This window comes from Channa argus, chromosome 5, assembly GCF_033026475.1.
Source record: "Channa argus isolate prfri chromosome 5, Channa argus male v1.0, whole genome shotgun sequence".
Taxonomy (NCBI): domain Eukaryota; kingdom Metazoa; phylum Chordata; class Actinopteri; order Anabantiformes; family Channidae; genus Channa; species Channa argus.
The window spans coordinates 19,670,148-19,685,397 of NC_090201.1; positions in this window are offsets into that span (position 1 = coordinate 19,670,148).

Sequence of the window (15,250 nt, forward strand, 5' to 3'; positions counted from 1 at the left end):
TAAACTAACATGTAGGTTTTTGGACTGTGGGATGAAACACGTTTTAGCTGTGAGGCAGCAGCACTAACCACTCCGTGACCCTGCTGCCATTATAAAGTACCTTAGCAACTTGTTTAGAATCCTATTTGATCATATTTGGAATAATGACCTAACAATTACAAATAAACCTGGTTCCATGTCCCTCTACATAACTTTATGTGGAGGTTGTATTTTCTGCATTAGTTTTTTGCATTGAACCCCTTATCTTTGACTTTTTCACATGCACCATTTCAGTCTGTGCAAACATGTGCACATTTTTCCTGAAGCAATAAACATGTACTGGGGATCGTGGACAGACTGCAGGCAATTTTAAGACAGAGACATTTCTGCTTCTGACGTCAGTTGTAAGAGAAGCACATTTGGATGTCAGGGCAGCTCTGCTGAGGGAAATCCTTCATTAGAGTTCTGTGGTTTCAGAAGAGGGGGCATGTTCATATTCACAAAAGCAAATTGGCTGCAATGTTCATGAAAGAAGAGACTTGATTTCTTTCCTTTTTTTAGTGGCCCAGTTAAGTATATGAAAGCTTTCAATGTGTGCACGTGTGTCACTGCTGAAGATGCACTGATGTTTAAAACTGTGTCATCTGGTAAAATCATCAGAGCACAGCTAAATGCTGCTGGGACAGTCTTCATTGCCACCATCACGAGCTTAAACTCTTTGCTTGAAAGAGAGTAATGCACTATCTAGTTCCACTTTAAAGAAATGTTTTTCCCGAATTAGCATGTTCTCTTGGCAATTACCTCAATAAAGACTAATACACGTGAACTGGAAAGAAGTTTTGATGAATAACAAAGAGGCACACAGACCCCTCATGATTTTCTCTGAGCCGCTGGGCTTTGGGTTCATGGCCTGACTTCCTGTTTGGTAAATAAACACCAAACAGCCACTGCTCTGCTTCTGCTTTACCAAAGGGAATTTTTCAGTGTGTTGGTTTAATGAATATGAGTCTGTATGTCTGTCAGTTTGTAAGTCAGCAGTGCAGTTTGGGACTTTTTTGGGGTCTAATTAATGTTTTAGTTGACGTATGTGTCTATTTTTGTGTTTGAGTGCACGTAAGCATTTTTAATTTGACTAGTGTGCTGTGCATGTGTTGTGTTTGTGTGTGTGTGTCTGTGCGCGCGTGTGTGTGTGTGTGTGTGTGTGTGTGTGTGTGTGTGTGTGTGTGTGTGTGTGTGTGTGTGTGGTTTTCTTGCAGCAGCATAATGGAAGTCATTTCACAGCCTGGCACCAAAATGCATTCATTGTCTGTCACATTTACAATGTTTTTAAGAGAACTTGTCATGTTTAACACATCCTGTCCCTCCTTTTCAAAACACAATATGTTAATAGCAACAATTACATCTGTCAGTGTGCTATTATTATTAACACACATGTTCTTGTATATTAATTATTTTCAGACTGAAAATGAGAAAATAACATTTTTGAAAAAGCGTCTGTTTAACAGTCAGGATAGGGAACAATGTGTGTGTCTGTCATTCATTTGACGGCGTTACAGCTCAGCTACCGCTGGAAGGAAGAAGACAGGCTCCATTTAATTCAGACAGAGAGGCTGGAGGAGCTTTATGGGGGAAGGGAGCAACCACCAGTTTTTTTTTTACACACTGTCACATGTCCTCTCTGCACCTTGTGCTGCCATCGCCTCCTTCTCCTCCAGTGTTGCTGGAGGAGAAGGAGGGCACGGAGAGCACTGAGAGCACCCCATCTGGCTCTGCATCCAAATATAATGCACATGATTATCAGACAGCTTTATCAATGATGAATTGGCTATTTAGAAAAACACTGTGAGGCATGAGAAAAGATAACAAACACAAGAATCATCAATCATTGAGCAGCAAGGCTTTGCTTTCAGCACTCAGGTGTCGTTTTTGTTGAAGCTGACAAGGGATAGTAATAAGATCCATTAGTATCAGTATACTCTGAGATCAAACACTAATTTTGCATAATAGTCCGTAATGTACTGTAGGATTATTGCTACATTAATATACCACTGTTTTTGTCCTGCTTATGATTCAACTTATAATGAGCATTTAAATGTGGCTGTTCTATCCTTTATTTCTCCATTAATTATTTAGTTAATTGTTTAGTTCCATTCCCTTTGATATAAAATAAAGAAAAGCTGCAAGTTCTCACATTATGACAGCTGGAATCAAATGTCTGCCATTTTTGCTCAGAAAGAGAGGATTAGTTGCTTATTAAAATAATTTCAGAGTAAATGTAATAATCTGTGGGTATCATAGTCACCCCCCTCTTAATTAAAGTAAATTAAAGTAAATGTAAAATCTTATATCGTAAAAATGAAGCAGAAGTAGAAAGTGGCTGAAAAGGCAAATACTTAAATAAATGGATTAAGTGACTTTCCACCCCTGAAATTGTCTCTTTGTAAGAGGAGCTGTATGTGTCCAATATGAGAGAAAAACCATGTGAATGTACAGTAAATACATTCCAGTGTTGACTCTGAGGACAGATGGACATATGATTCAGGTTGGTGATACCCACGAGTGCCTGGTATCCGCAACACTGCAACACTCTGTCTGCTGAACACAAGCTGAACTGTGTTTTCATGTGGCCCTGAGGAACAACTAGTTAATAAAACCAGTAGGACAGTCTGTAACACCGCGAGCCCCCTGTGAACGGGTTGACTCCACTCACACACATAGTGACTCACACGGTCATGTACATGCACATTCATAACATCATTGAGCTAAAGGGACACAGGCAAAAACCTGATTAAAGTGATGGACAATAAACAAAAAAAAGGACATTGTCCATTGTGCGTCCGAGAAATAAAAATTCCTCTAATTCTTTGTGGCTGTTTTGGTGTGACACAGCAGCTTCCCTCCTAAAAAGGAGGAATTGTTTCTAATTTGAAAATTAACCAAGATATTTCATTTACTATTCAAAATACAGCCATGAGCTACCGTATAAGATTGTATGAAAGGTGATGTGTTGAATGCTATCTTGCCAAAATACTGATGTTTACCCATTTGGCTTAGTGAATTAGCAGACTAAAAGCTAATCAGTAGGCTGCACATGATGAGAATATATGAGTTTTGGAGGTATTTTTTCATACACCAGCAGTGGAGACATTTTATTTTTCATCTTATGTACATAGTTATTTCAGCACTTTACTTTTCACATGTTTTATTAAATTCGGCTAGAAGCAAGAACACAGATTTACTGACTAATTTTTTTTTGCAAATAGGGCAGCAGAAGCCCACGGGTTAGGAAAGTGGGCTGGTGATGTAGATTTATCTACCGGCTGGCAACTGGAGGAGTGTATGAATAACACTTCTCCATGGTAAATACCACTGTGGTGCCTTTAAGCAAGTCATACGGCGACAAAGCACCGTTATGTGGCTGAGCAGCTTCCACTGGGGAATGTATGGAGCTGACCCTTTTTTTCTGCAGCTTCATTTGATTTTTGTGTCATTGCTGTTTATCACCATTTGTGGAACAATGAAGCTCATTTGACTCTCTCAGTGTAGGGGATTGTGGCTGATGGATAATAAATTACAATGACTGCTTTGTTTGTAGAGAGCCAGCAGTAAATATATTGGGCGCACAACTCTTAAGTACTGTAAACATGCTGATGGGGCTTTTCGGTTGCTGATGTTTTTAACTGTCTGAATGTCAGAGGTCAGAAGCATAAATCACCACTCTCAGCACGAAGCAAAAAGTCCATATTTAACCATATTATCTGCATGGATCGGGGGATGGTGAGGTCAGGGAGTCCATCTCTGAGATCTGTTCTGAATTATCTGAACAACAATCGCATGACTTGATACATAATACAGACATTTATGGGTTTGAGCATAAGCTGTAGAAACTAAAGATGCATGTAGAAAGGCACAACGTAACTCACTGATTGCCATTGGACGGTAAAAATAGAAACAGTAGTTCTGAAAGTCCAACTCAGTGCTGCACAAGAAGATGAGGAGTGGACATCAAACCTTCAGTTAGCCCTAAAATGTTTGGACCAAAAGCTTTAAAAATGACCACAAATACATCAATCACAGGACCTGAATTCATTAACTATAACTATTAGTTTAGAATTTCTAAGGAAATTTCAAGCTTAAGTTAGGGAAAGATGGTGGTCAAACCACACTAGTGACTTAACTGGCAAATATTGGCCAACCAACATTAGAACAAGCTAATAATTTATGTAAACAAAGATTTTAAACATGGAAAACATTACCAGTTACCATCAGTATGTTTCAGCTTGAAGCAGTGCTGTGGCTGTGGCTGCAGACTCTTGTCACAAGCTTACTGCACTACTTGTGGACATGTATTAACTATTTAAAATAATCTTCATGGCTTTAGGTATGTAGGTTAGAAAGAAGCTACATGAAGTTCAAAAGCATTTGTCTTAAATTACTTAATGCTTTGTTCCATTATGTTTTACAAACTCTGTGTCTATGGGAGCCACAGCATATAAGGAAAAGGAAGAAATTAGTGGTCAGTGGGTCACAGTTACTTCGCCTACTTAGAAAAACCCTGTCACTGTTGCAGCGAGTCGGAGTCACAGCTGCAGTGACAGAACATTTCTTAGCTTAAGTCGAGAGATTCACCCATGTGGGGACCACCACATGAATCCCAGCTGCAACGACACAGAAAAGAAAGTCGTGACACAGAACAAAAGTCAGCGGAGATTGTGGCCTAATGGGTTAGTGTTCCAGGAGTGTGCCTTTTTGCACAAGGAGATGATGTGATGTAAGGCTACACAACAGAGGCTTTCAGCCCGTGTAATTGTGCCCTGGTCTGCCTTCATGCACTGACACAGTCTCCTTACATATTCATGTGCTGAGGGAAAGGGTTTTGTTGCTCTGAGAAGCTAGTAAAAGTCAGCAGTTAAATGTTTAATGGTCACTGCTGGGCTGAACTTTCAGAATCAAGGGCAGGATGGAAGAGGCTGAAGAAGAGACTCGTCTTCTGATGGGGGGAGTTTCTCCAGAGGAATGTTTTTCTTTTAGCGACACGACACAAATAGTCTGTGTTATTTTCCTTGAGCTGCCCGACATCATTGGAAAAACTTGAAAAAACAAAAAGAAATGCCTGAAAAAACCAGGCTGCACACATTAAATTTGCAAAGATGCAAAGTGAGACTGCAGCTAAGTGGACTCACCCCACTGAGATATGACAACATCAGCCATTAGTTAGAAATGGGTTAAATGTTGGATATGATTAGCTGAGGAATTCTTTGTGAGGGATTATGTTTTTGTTTCTCTGTAATTTCACTATAGATGCAAAGTACTGGGTTGTACAAGGTTTTGTACTGTATGTTGTAAATATGCGAAAGCCTCTGATACAAATTTGTGACGATAAAAACTTGACTTTAATTATTAACAATATGGCTAATTTCCCAAAAACTGGTAAAATGAGCTGATATCCTCCATTTTAAAGGTAACAGGATGTATGCTGGATGTACACTACACACTTTAGTTGGACTCTAAGCTACAACATACTGTATTATTGGATGAGCTCAGCCAAGGAGCTGAGTGCAAGCAGTCTTTTGCTTTATGTATGTAACACAACTCTGTGTGAAAATGCAGCTTCTCTCAGCAGGGAGGGCCATTCTCACTCTATAGTGATATTTTGAGGCTCATCACCAGCTGTACCCTTCTTTTACTTTGTTTTTTGGCTTCACCACACTTTGCACTGGTTCTTTTGGAAGTGGTTTCTAATTGCCAACCCGCAACAGCTGCACGAGCTCTGGGCAGGGCCGTGCTATGCCGTGCTGAGCTGCTCGGCCAGGGTTAAAGTTCAAACCCACATCTTTAATTTGGGATATACGTGGGGGAGTTAATCACAGAGCTGAAGAAGCTGAGGTAGACTGAGGGCCATTCATTACTCTGCTCTCTCTCGCTCTCTCGCGCGCACACACACACACACACACACACACACACACACACACACACACACACACACACACACACACACACACACACACCATTTGTTTCCAGGCATTTACTGACAACTTAAATCTATAGCACAAAAATTTTTCATGTTTAATTTAACTTAGTAGTTAATGTTGTTAATCTACATACACATACATACATACAATCTCTACACACACACAGTGAAACACATCCAGTGCTGCTGCTCCTCCTCAGGGGCAGTAGTAAATGTCTCATCTCATCCCATCACCCTCCTTCTCGTTCACTCGCTCCTTCTACTTCTCCTCTTCTCCTCAGTAAGACCAACATGAAGGGCACAGCTCTCTCCCACTCCTCATGTGCCTCTTTCACCTTTGCTTCTGCTCACAGTCCTCACTTAAAAAGGAGGACTACCATAGGAAAAGCAAAACCCATTCTTTTACAAAACAGTAACAAACTGCTGTGTCTAAAGCTCACAATATTATTGCAAATTCTGTACTGATGCAACACGGGCCCTGTGTTAGCAATACATCTCTGCAAACCTAGCCCGTCTGCACACTGTGATTCTTAAAGTGTCTGAGTGCATCGAGTTTGTATTTATTCAGAGAATATACTATAAATTTAAGCCACTGTGTAAAGCCTTCTTTTGAAGTGCTATTGCTGCTAATTGTGGTTTAATGATGCTGATAATCTGTGAGGCTTTCTTGCTTCATGCTTGACAATTGTTGATTTACTGTACATTTCATTACTGGCTGATTTCAAATATGAAAGAATCCAAGTCTGGAGTTGCCTGGTTTAACGATGGTGAACTGTGCCACAGAAGAAGAAGAAATTAAGATGTATTTTATGAGCAGATTCTTAAACTGTCAACCTCAGAAAATGTGATTTCCTTTATGCTATGCAGCTACATTAAGTCCCCCTCTCATTAAGACATGTTGCTCCTCTCTCCCTGTCTCACCTGAAACCTCAATTTTCTTTATTTTTGTGCAGTTTCCCAATTTCTCTGCAGCTGCAGTTTTTGGAATAACACAAACTAAAAGATTTTAGCTTGATTCAGACTCCTAACATGATATAATTGCATCAAAAGGAACCTCTACGTTAACAAGGTGGTAAGTGAAAAAGCAAATTTGGAAAAACATTTTTTTTACTTTATTCACTACATTCATTATCATTAGCAGACACTAGTCAAACATGTTGAATTATTTCGTGGAAATATGAAAGACATTTTTATCACACTTTGCAGTTTCCACTAAGCTGTTCTAATTTAGTACATCATCATTTGCATGAAAATAAGTGGATGTAATGGACCCAGAGCTTGACACATCAATACTGTGCAGCAATAGGGGGTTGATACTCAGTTTTATTTTCTATTCATCTTATCTAGATGTGGTCAGAGTTAGCAGCAGGCTGCCGTGACATTTCAGCTGTTACTATCAGCGTTCATCAGACTGCAGCTGAGACATTTTGTGTGTTATGTTTTGACTGGAGGCGACTGTGTTACCAAACACAATGGTCTGTCACAGAGATGAAGAGCAGAAGAGATGGCAAAGGAAAGCTGGAAAAAAGTAAAGAAAACAGTAGTAGACTAGAGGGAGAATGTAGGAGGAAACTGGAAGAGCTGGGAGTAAAAACAATAAGGATGACATGTATGATGGGGGTGGGAGAATGTAAAAATAAAGGTGGTACATGAAATGGGGTTGGGGGAGACTTAAGAGCAGGAAACAATAAAGTGACAGTGAAAGTGAAAAGGCGAAGGAAGGTCTGAAGTATTTCTTTTACTCTGCAGGTAAGACTTGAACTGTTAAAGTTTTCATTCATCTTTCCACCTGCATTAATTATTAACCGTACATTTGGCTCAGGAGGAGATGGCACAGAGTATGAAAACAGCAAAAATGGAAGGACAGATTGTAGGTCACTGGGAATCAAGCTGCTGAGTCACATGAATGGTAAGAAATGAGGATGAAATTTGAAACTAATATTAAAAAACAGCTCTGAATGATTCTGTCCTCCTTAAATAACAAAAAGCATACTGTCATTGCTTTGACCCGGCCTCATCTTGAGATCACCAAAGACTCCATCTGTACGTCCTCTTGTGCTCCTCTGTGTCCTTCCTCTCTGTTCTTCTATCTCTCTCTGAAGGAATTCAGTGACACAGACCCTTTTTTTCCAGCATGCATGACCACCACGGACCACACATCCCAGGGAACAGGACACAGTTGTGATACCAGACAGAACTGGAGCTTTGGTTAATGAGTCTATCCCTTGAGGCTGGATCAGGAGAATAGGATGGCATGATAAAGCACAATGTGACAGGACAAATTTTTGTTTATTTCAAGCCTGTAGGATACAAATTATGTTCATGTGCAAACAATCTGAATTAGAACATTTGACATTTTACAGCCAAAATTCACTGCTAGTGCAGAGGTGGTATGATATTCAGGGCAAAATTAGAAGTTGGTACAGTAATACAAAAAAGCAGCAACTTTTGAATATATCAAACAATATATCAAGAAAATAGGTTGACAGCTAATATTAAAGCATTGTCCTATTTAGCATGAACTGTCTTTGTCTGATGTGGACAAATTATTTAATGTAGGTCCATTAACACATTTTGCTGCTAAATAGAAACATGTTCCATGTTAACAGAGTTAATTTATAGGAAAAATGTTGGTACTAATCAGTGTACCTTCTACTTTCTCTGTTTACCTTCTACACTATCTGTATGAAAGGTGAATTTTACCTGCAGCCTCTCCTTGTTCCAGGTTTCTGTGTTAGAGAGAATCCTTATGAACATAAACACTGTAATGCTATGACACTCTTACAGATTTATCACTGGATGAGCAGATGAAAATAAAATGTTCTGCTCTGTGTGAAGGGATGTGAAAAAGTCCCTTCACACATAGCATAGGATGCAAAGCAACATATTTTATGCTCTTTTCTTTGTCAACAAAGCTGTAAAAACAGAGGGGAGTGACAATACATTCAGTTTTATTTTTTATTTTCACACAGACAACCTGAGCTCTTACACATGACTTCCTTTGACTGCTGTGACATAAATCCAACACACCCATTTATCTCAATTTGAACTGCTAGTCACCTGTCCACTGTTTGGCTCAGTTTACTGCTGCTGTACACCTGAAAACACCTGCTCCTCATGGAGTGTTTGCTGCCAACAGACGGATAATTTAGCTTCAGGAACACAGAATGGGGATAACTGTTTACTGCCTCTGGTGCAGTTATATGTTGCTTTTTAGAAGGAATGATTGTTGCCATTTTGATCTGGATTTGGAGTCTGAATTATTGTGGGCCACTGCATTGCATTATTAAAAGTAAGTACTTTCTTTTTGTGTTAACATGTCTGTTGTGAGCAGTTGGAGGTGTTGCAAGCTTCACAGTGAATGTACCAAAGCTTGCTGCTCTCATTGTGTGTCGTTTGTATAATGGCCTGAACTGTGCTTGGTGTGTTTGCAGCAAATCATTGTCATACCATTTTTAATTTGGTTGCTGAACAAGCCACAGTAATTTATCCTGCTTTTTTGCTGTCTGGAGTCTTGTGTTTTAGTGTTGTGTGTTTTTGTTGAGGTACTGTGACCCATGTGTATAGAAGAGGGTAATCTTGATGATCAGCTTTAAGGATGCAAACAGAACTGTAGTCCTGTGCACTGTTTAATTATTTCTCTGTAAATTTGGCTTTATGAGACTGTTATCTTTTTTTTTCTTTTCTTGTGGTAGTGGTTTCTTTATGACTGCTCACCTGCAGTTTATTCTAGTGCTACATCTCCAAACGTACAGCCCAGATTTGCATAACTATCTGCAAAGCTGATTTATATTTCAGTATAACCCATATTCAGGCAAAGAAATCTTCTTGGAAATCTAAAACCTGTGTTTTCTAAAGAAAAATAAATATGTATAAAACAAGTGACCACAACTGAAAGATCTTTACTTGTACAGGATCATCAGACAAAATGTTTGGAAACACCAGTTTTATCAATGTGTATAAAGTATGATGTACTGAAGTAATACTCAAGCAAAGAACCAATGCCATAAAACTGTACATAAGAAGTGCATCTGATTAAAATGTGTACCATGCTAAATACTGTAACTGGTTTGAGATCCAGCTAATGGACCTTTTGTTGAATGGCTCTGAACCCTGGATTTCTTCTGTCCACTATCAAATACAAATAAAAACTACAAATTATCTTTTAAAAAAATGCACTCAAGTACAGTTCTTGTGTAAAATTTACTTCATTTACTGCTGACTACAGTGCTAATGTGCAGTGGAGTGGTCACTGCTGCCAGTGTCTGAGCAGAGTGGATTGGTTTTGAGTCTCATGCTATAGTGCAAGCGTACGTTTCATATTGCAGCTTCAGGGAGGACTGTTATTTCCCTTTTCTTTGTAATGGGGGCAACACATTCCACCTTGACCTTGAGGAATTTTAATATATTTCATGCTGCAGAAAAACATCTGATAAAGTAGAAACTAAAATGAAAATTGGAAATTGGAATCAGGACTTCGTCTTTGAGCAGCAGAAGAGCAGCAAAATCTTCTCTTGGAAGGGTTGTGCTTTGCTCCATTATCTATTCCTATTTCTCTACTACGACTACCACTTAGTTTATTTCTTGTAATGTTTGGAAGTGTTTTACTGAGGAACGGCCGTTTATCCATCTGCATGTCCTATGTTTGTTGTGAAAAGTAACCTCTAACATTACAACTTAAGGCAGAGTCCTATAGCAGATGTAATTACTGAAGCAACGCATGAGGAGACAATGCTTCCTCCATCAAGCTTTAGCCTGGAAAAGTCATTAACTGGAGTGGTATCCAATTCAACTGCAAGCATTTCTTTCTCCCACACTTTACTTCCCTTCTTTGAAAAATCTCTTCACTGTCTTCAGACAGTTGTGGAGAAAATGTGGGGAGACAGCAGGGCCCGTCTGGTTAGTTGGGTTTGGAGAGATTAATTAAATTGTCAGATAGCAGAGATCCACTTTTTAGCAATAAAGAACAGACATTTAAAACCTTGGGTTGTGGAAAAATACATAACTTTTTAAACATCACCCAATAACAGACATACAAACTGGCTGTAGATGATGACTTATGTTGAGTAACAGGATGCAGCATTAAATAACTGTCTGTGGGTGTGAGTCAGAATTTGGGATTTGTGTTTAATCTGGATTAATGATGATGAAGAGCCCTGATTGGCCCACAGTTCATGATTTAATGAAAGCAGGGAAGAGGCAGACGTGTGTGTGTGTGTGTGTGTGTGTGTGTGTGTGTGTGTGTGTGTGTGTGTGTGTGTGTGTGTGTGTGTGTGTGTGTGTGTGTGTGTGTGTGTGTGTGTGTGTGTGTGTGTGTGTGTGTGTGTGTGTGTGTGTGTGTGTGTGTGTGTGTGTGTGTGTGTGTGTGTGTGTGTGTGTGTGTGTGTGTGTGTGTGTGTGTGTGTGTGTGTGTGTGTGTGTGTGTGTGTGTGTGTGTGTGTGTGTGTGTGTGTGTGTCAGAATTGGGAGGGAGAAATTAATAGGGTGAAGGAGACGGTGAGTAAATGTGTCCATTGGTGTTTAAGAGTGTAAGTGCAAACAGCCCCTTCATGAGAGCAACACCCTGCAGAGATAAGACCGACTAAGTACAAGGCTCAATTATTCACAGTTTGAAGGATTTTAGAAAATTGTAGGGGCTTCATGAAAACTGATGCTTTTGTTGTCAAGGGGCAAAGCTTAAATGATGGCCACTGAGCCACTGGCTGGGGGTCACTTCTAATCGGAGACTATGTTGGTGGTGGAAGTTTCTCCCTCAGAGTGGAGCGGCTGCCATGACTGGCAGAAGGAAACCAGCTCCTCTTTAATGATGATAAATAGTCTGACGCTCCTCAAGGGGAAAAAAGCTTCACGCTGCGGCTCTGCAGGCACTTGCTTCTGAAGCTGCTGTGATGAGATGATCTTATAAATTATCACCGGGAAGCAGTGAATGGAATCAGCACTTAATGATATGTTCTGATGCAGTCAGCAGGCTTCATGCTGCTTGTGTTGACAGAAATGGAAGATGCAGAAACAAATGGGTCTTTTCCCATTTTGTAGCTAACTTTGTGACTAATACAAAGTTAGATGGGGCATTTGCTTTTGTAGAGCACTTAATGGCAGTTTTCATCATTGAGTCACCTGCTGGCTATTTTTCTTGATAGTAACTTGTTTAGTCTCTAAAATTCCAGAAGTGAAGCAGTAATTTCATATCGAAGGTCATTTTTGCAAACTACTTGTTTTGTCCATCTAATAGCCCTGAGTCCAAAGATATTTAATTTGCTCATCATAAGGAAGGAGGAAAAGCAACAAAACCAAGTTTAATATTTACTCTTTATGCTGTTTATAACAATTGGTAAAAATTCGACAAATAACTATACCGCATTATTGCTTTCTGTCAGAATGAATCATTGAAATTACTTTTAAAACAGGAAAGAAACATAGACATTAGCTGAAATTTTGATGACCAAAATAAAAAAAAAATATCAGTTTAGAATCACACATGACAATGAAAGGACATCAACAACCCTCAATGTTTGTTTTGCTAAAATAATTGACATTACGATTACCAAAACTGATGCTTACACATTTTCTGATCATCAACCTACTGATCAATATGTGTTGTTTAAATGACTCCAAATGTTTTGCCATAAATAACAAATCGGCAGTCCCAGGATAAATCATTGTTTTTAAAAGCTTAGTACATTTAGCACAGTTACTGTCAATTAAGTTTCTCTTTATAGACTCAAAAATTCATCAGCTAACCGTTTTTGTCTTAAAATAAATCCCGATTGCATATTCAGCAGCAAGATCAAACATTCGTACTGTTTTTGATTTTACCCCCCAGGAAGATTACACATGCAGGACACAGCAGGAGTCAGAGAGCCAACAGCCCTGAAACAACAGCACCGGCAGCACTTCTGCCAGTCTGTGCTACATTTAGAGCAACACCAGTCTGCATTTGTACAAATACACGATGAATTCCTCAGATTCACAAAGGACTGGCAGGCAGGAAGGAGATCAAAGCGTGGAAACATTCCTGTGTATTAGGTTCAACTGTTGGAGCACGTAAAGACATCAATCATGGCTTCAGTGGAGGGTGGTCTGCAGGGAGCTTTATGTTTCATTAACATAAAAAAGATGATGTCTTCTGTCGGGTCATAATATTAAGCAGTAGCGAATCAGTCTCTTCAAAAGTTCCATGTTCAGAAACTTTTGCCATTGATGGGAGAAAAAAATAGAGGGCAATCTTTGTGCACATTGTTATACCATGTGAGGGTCACAATTGGCAGTGCTGTACATCTACTGACTTTACTGTCTACGTGGGCTGTAGTTAAAAACAGGATGCCTATGTGTCTGACAACAGAATGTTAGCATTATATGTTAACGATATCATCAGAAATGAGCATGTAGTACTGGACAGACCAGGTACCGTGTATTTACAAAGTATAAACAAAGCAGTGTTAACTTACTATTTTATCGACACTCACGACAGACTGTTTATTAATGCTTCTAACTGACGATATGAGAGATAAAAAATTTTTCTTCTTTTTAACCCTGGGGTCAAGCTGAATCAGCGTGGTCTCTTTCCATGATGTGCCAACACGTCAACAATTTGAATTGGTGGAAAGCCACAGATGAGGTCCGGCTTGCACCAATAGTTGGGAAAAAATCGCAAACTCCAGGCCAAGAGAAATATTGCAATACAGTTACCTTGATGTATTTATAACAATGTGTCCCAATAACACCTCTACAACTTTGTATAAACTACTTGGCAAGACAACATTTCATAATCAACATCTGTATAATCCATCAAAACATGCATGCACTGCAAATACTGCAGCCCTGCAACACACCAGTATAACCGTTTTTACTCTTCGAATTTGTACAGGCATAAATGTTGAACATATTTAACGGGTAGAAACCTAAATATGAGCATTTATGAATAAACACATGGAGCATGGTGAGCAGTGAAGCATTATGAATGCATTTTTTTTGTCCAATGCTTTGCACCCTTTACCTCATTACAAGCTTGGGTTGATGATGTTTAATGCCACATCGTTTCAGGTCTGTGAACTTCCTCTTTGTATGCATTAACAGAACAAGAGAGGGTGAGACTTATCCTGTACGATAAGCTTTCCGCCACAAAACGTCCAGATGTCAAATCCCAAATAATTCGCCCTAGTTTTAACTCTTACATTTATTTCTCTGGCTCTGCTTTGTGGCTTTAAGATGCAGTCTTTTATTTCCAAAACTCGAGGGGGTTTATGTTATAGTTGAAATGACCTATGGTTTTCCGTGTGTGTTTGTGTGTTATGTTTTTATGGGAACTTCTTGCAGAAAGCCACACTGAGCGACAAATCTGGACTTTTAGTCGCTGACGATTCTAGAAAGTGAAACGTGAGCGCATTCCTGGGGTCAAGGTAAAGCTGTGTGGCCGCACAGCTGAGGGGTTGTTGAAAGATGAGTGCTTAGTAGAAAATTAGCCTACAGGAGGATTTGAATGGCTCATAGAAAAAGACATGCAAACGCGTAGAAATGCATGCTCAAATATGGCAAACGTTCCCCTGCTTTTTAATCTTGAAATTCTTCTTTATATGAGCATCACATTAGGCCAATAAGTCACAGTTCCCTGCTGAATTGCAACATGAGCCTGCCTATGTCTTCAGTCCTGCTATGAGTCTAAGCCCTGCAGACTGACTTGTAAAATTGTGCAACTGTGCTGCGCTCAGGCTTGGCATGGCCCAGATTCCGGGTGGGAGCAGTGTTGTGAGGCTGTGAGAGAGCGACAGCTGAGAGACTGGGACAGGAGAGGAGGGGGAATAAGGGGGAATGGAGGGGGGGAGGTGGTCAGACAGTCAGTGTCCACTGTTGGGGTCCCCAGGGAAAACTGAGCCAGAAGAGAAGGGACTACAGTTGCAGCTGTTGTTGCTCGCACACACAGACGCAGACTATTTTAGTCCATCTCCAGAATCTTTTTACAATCTAGACTGTTCACTGAACTGTTCATACAAAGCTACAGTATGTGTCTTGTGAGATGTTGCGAGAATAGCGACCAAATCAAATTAACTGTATTTTACTGCAGAGGAATTAGTGACAATGGTGTAAAAGCCATCACAATCCTCGTTGCTAAAACATAAGAGTGTTCCCATTATTGCTTTATATTACCTCATTTCTTTTCCATTATAGTTTTGGAGTAACACCAGTTTCAGCAAATACAACAAACTACAACTGGGACGGCTTTTCTGATTATTTCAAATTCAAGTTAATTTATTTATGTATCTCATTAACGGAGTATGTCTCAAATGACTTCACACAGAAAGA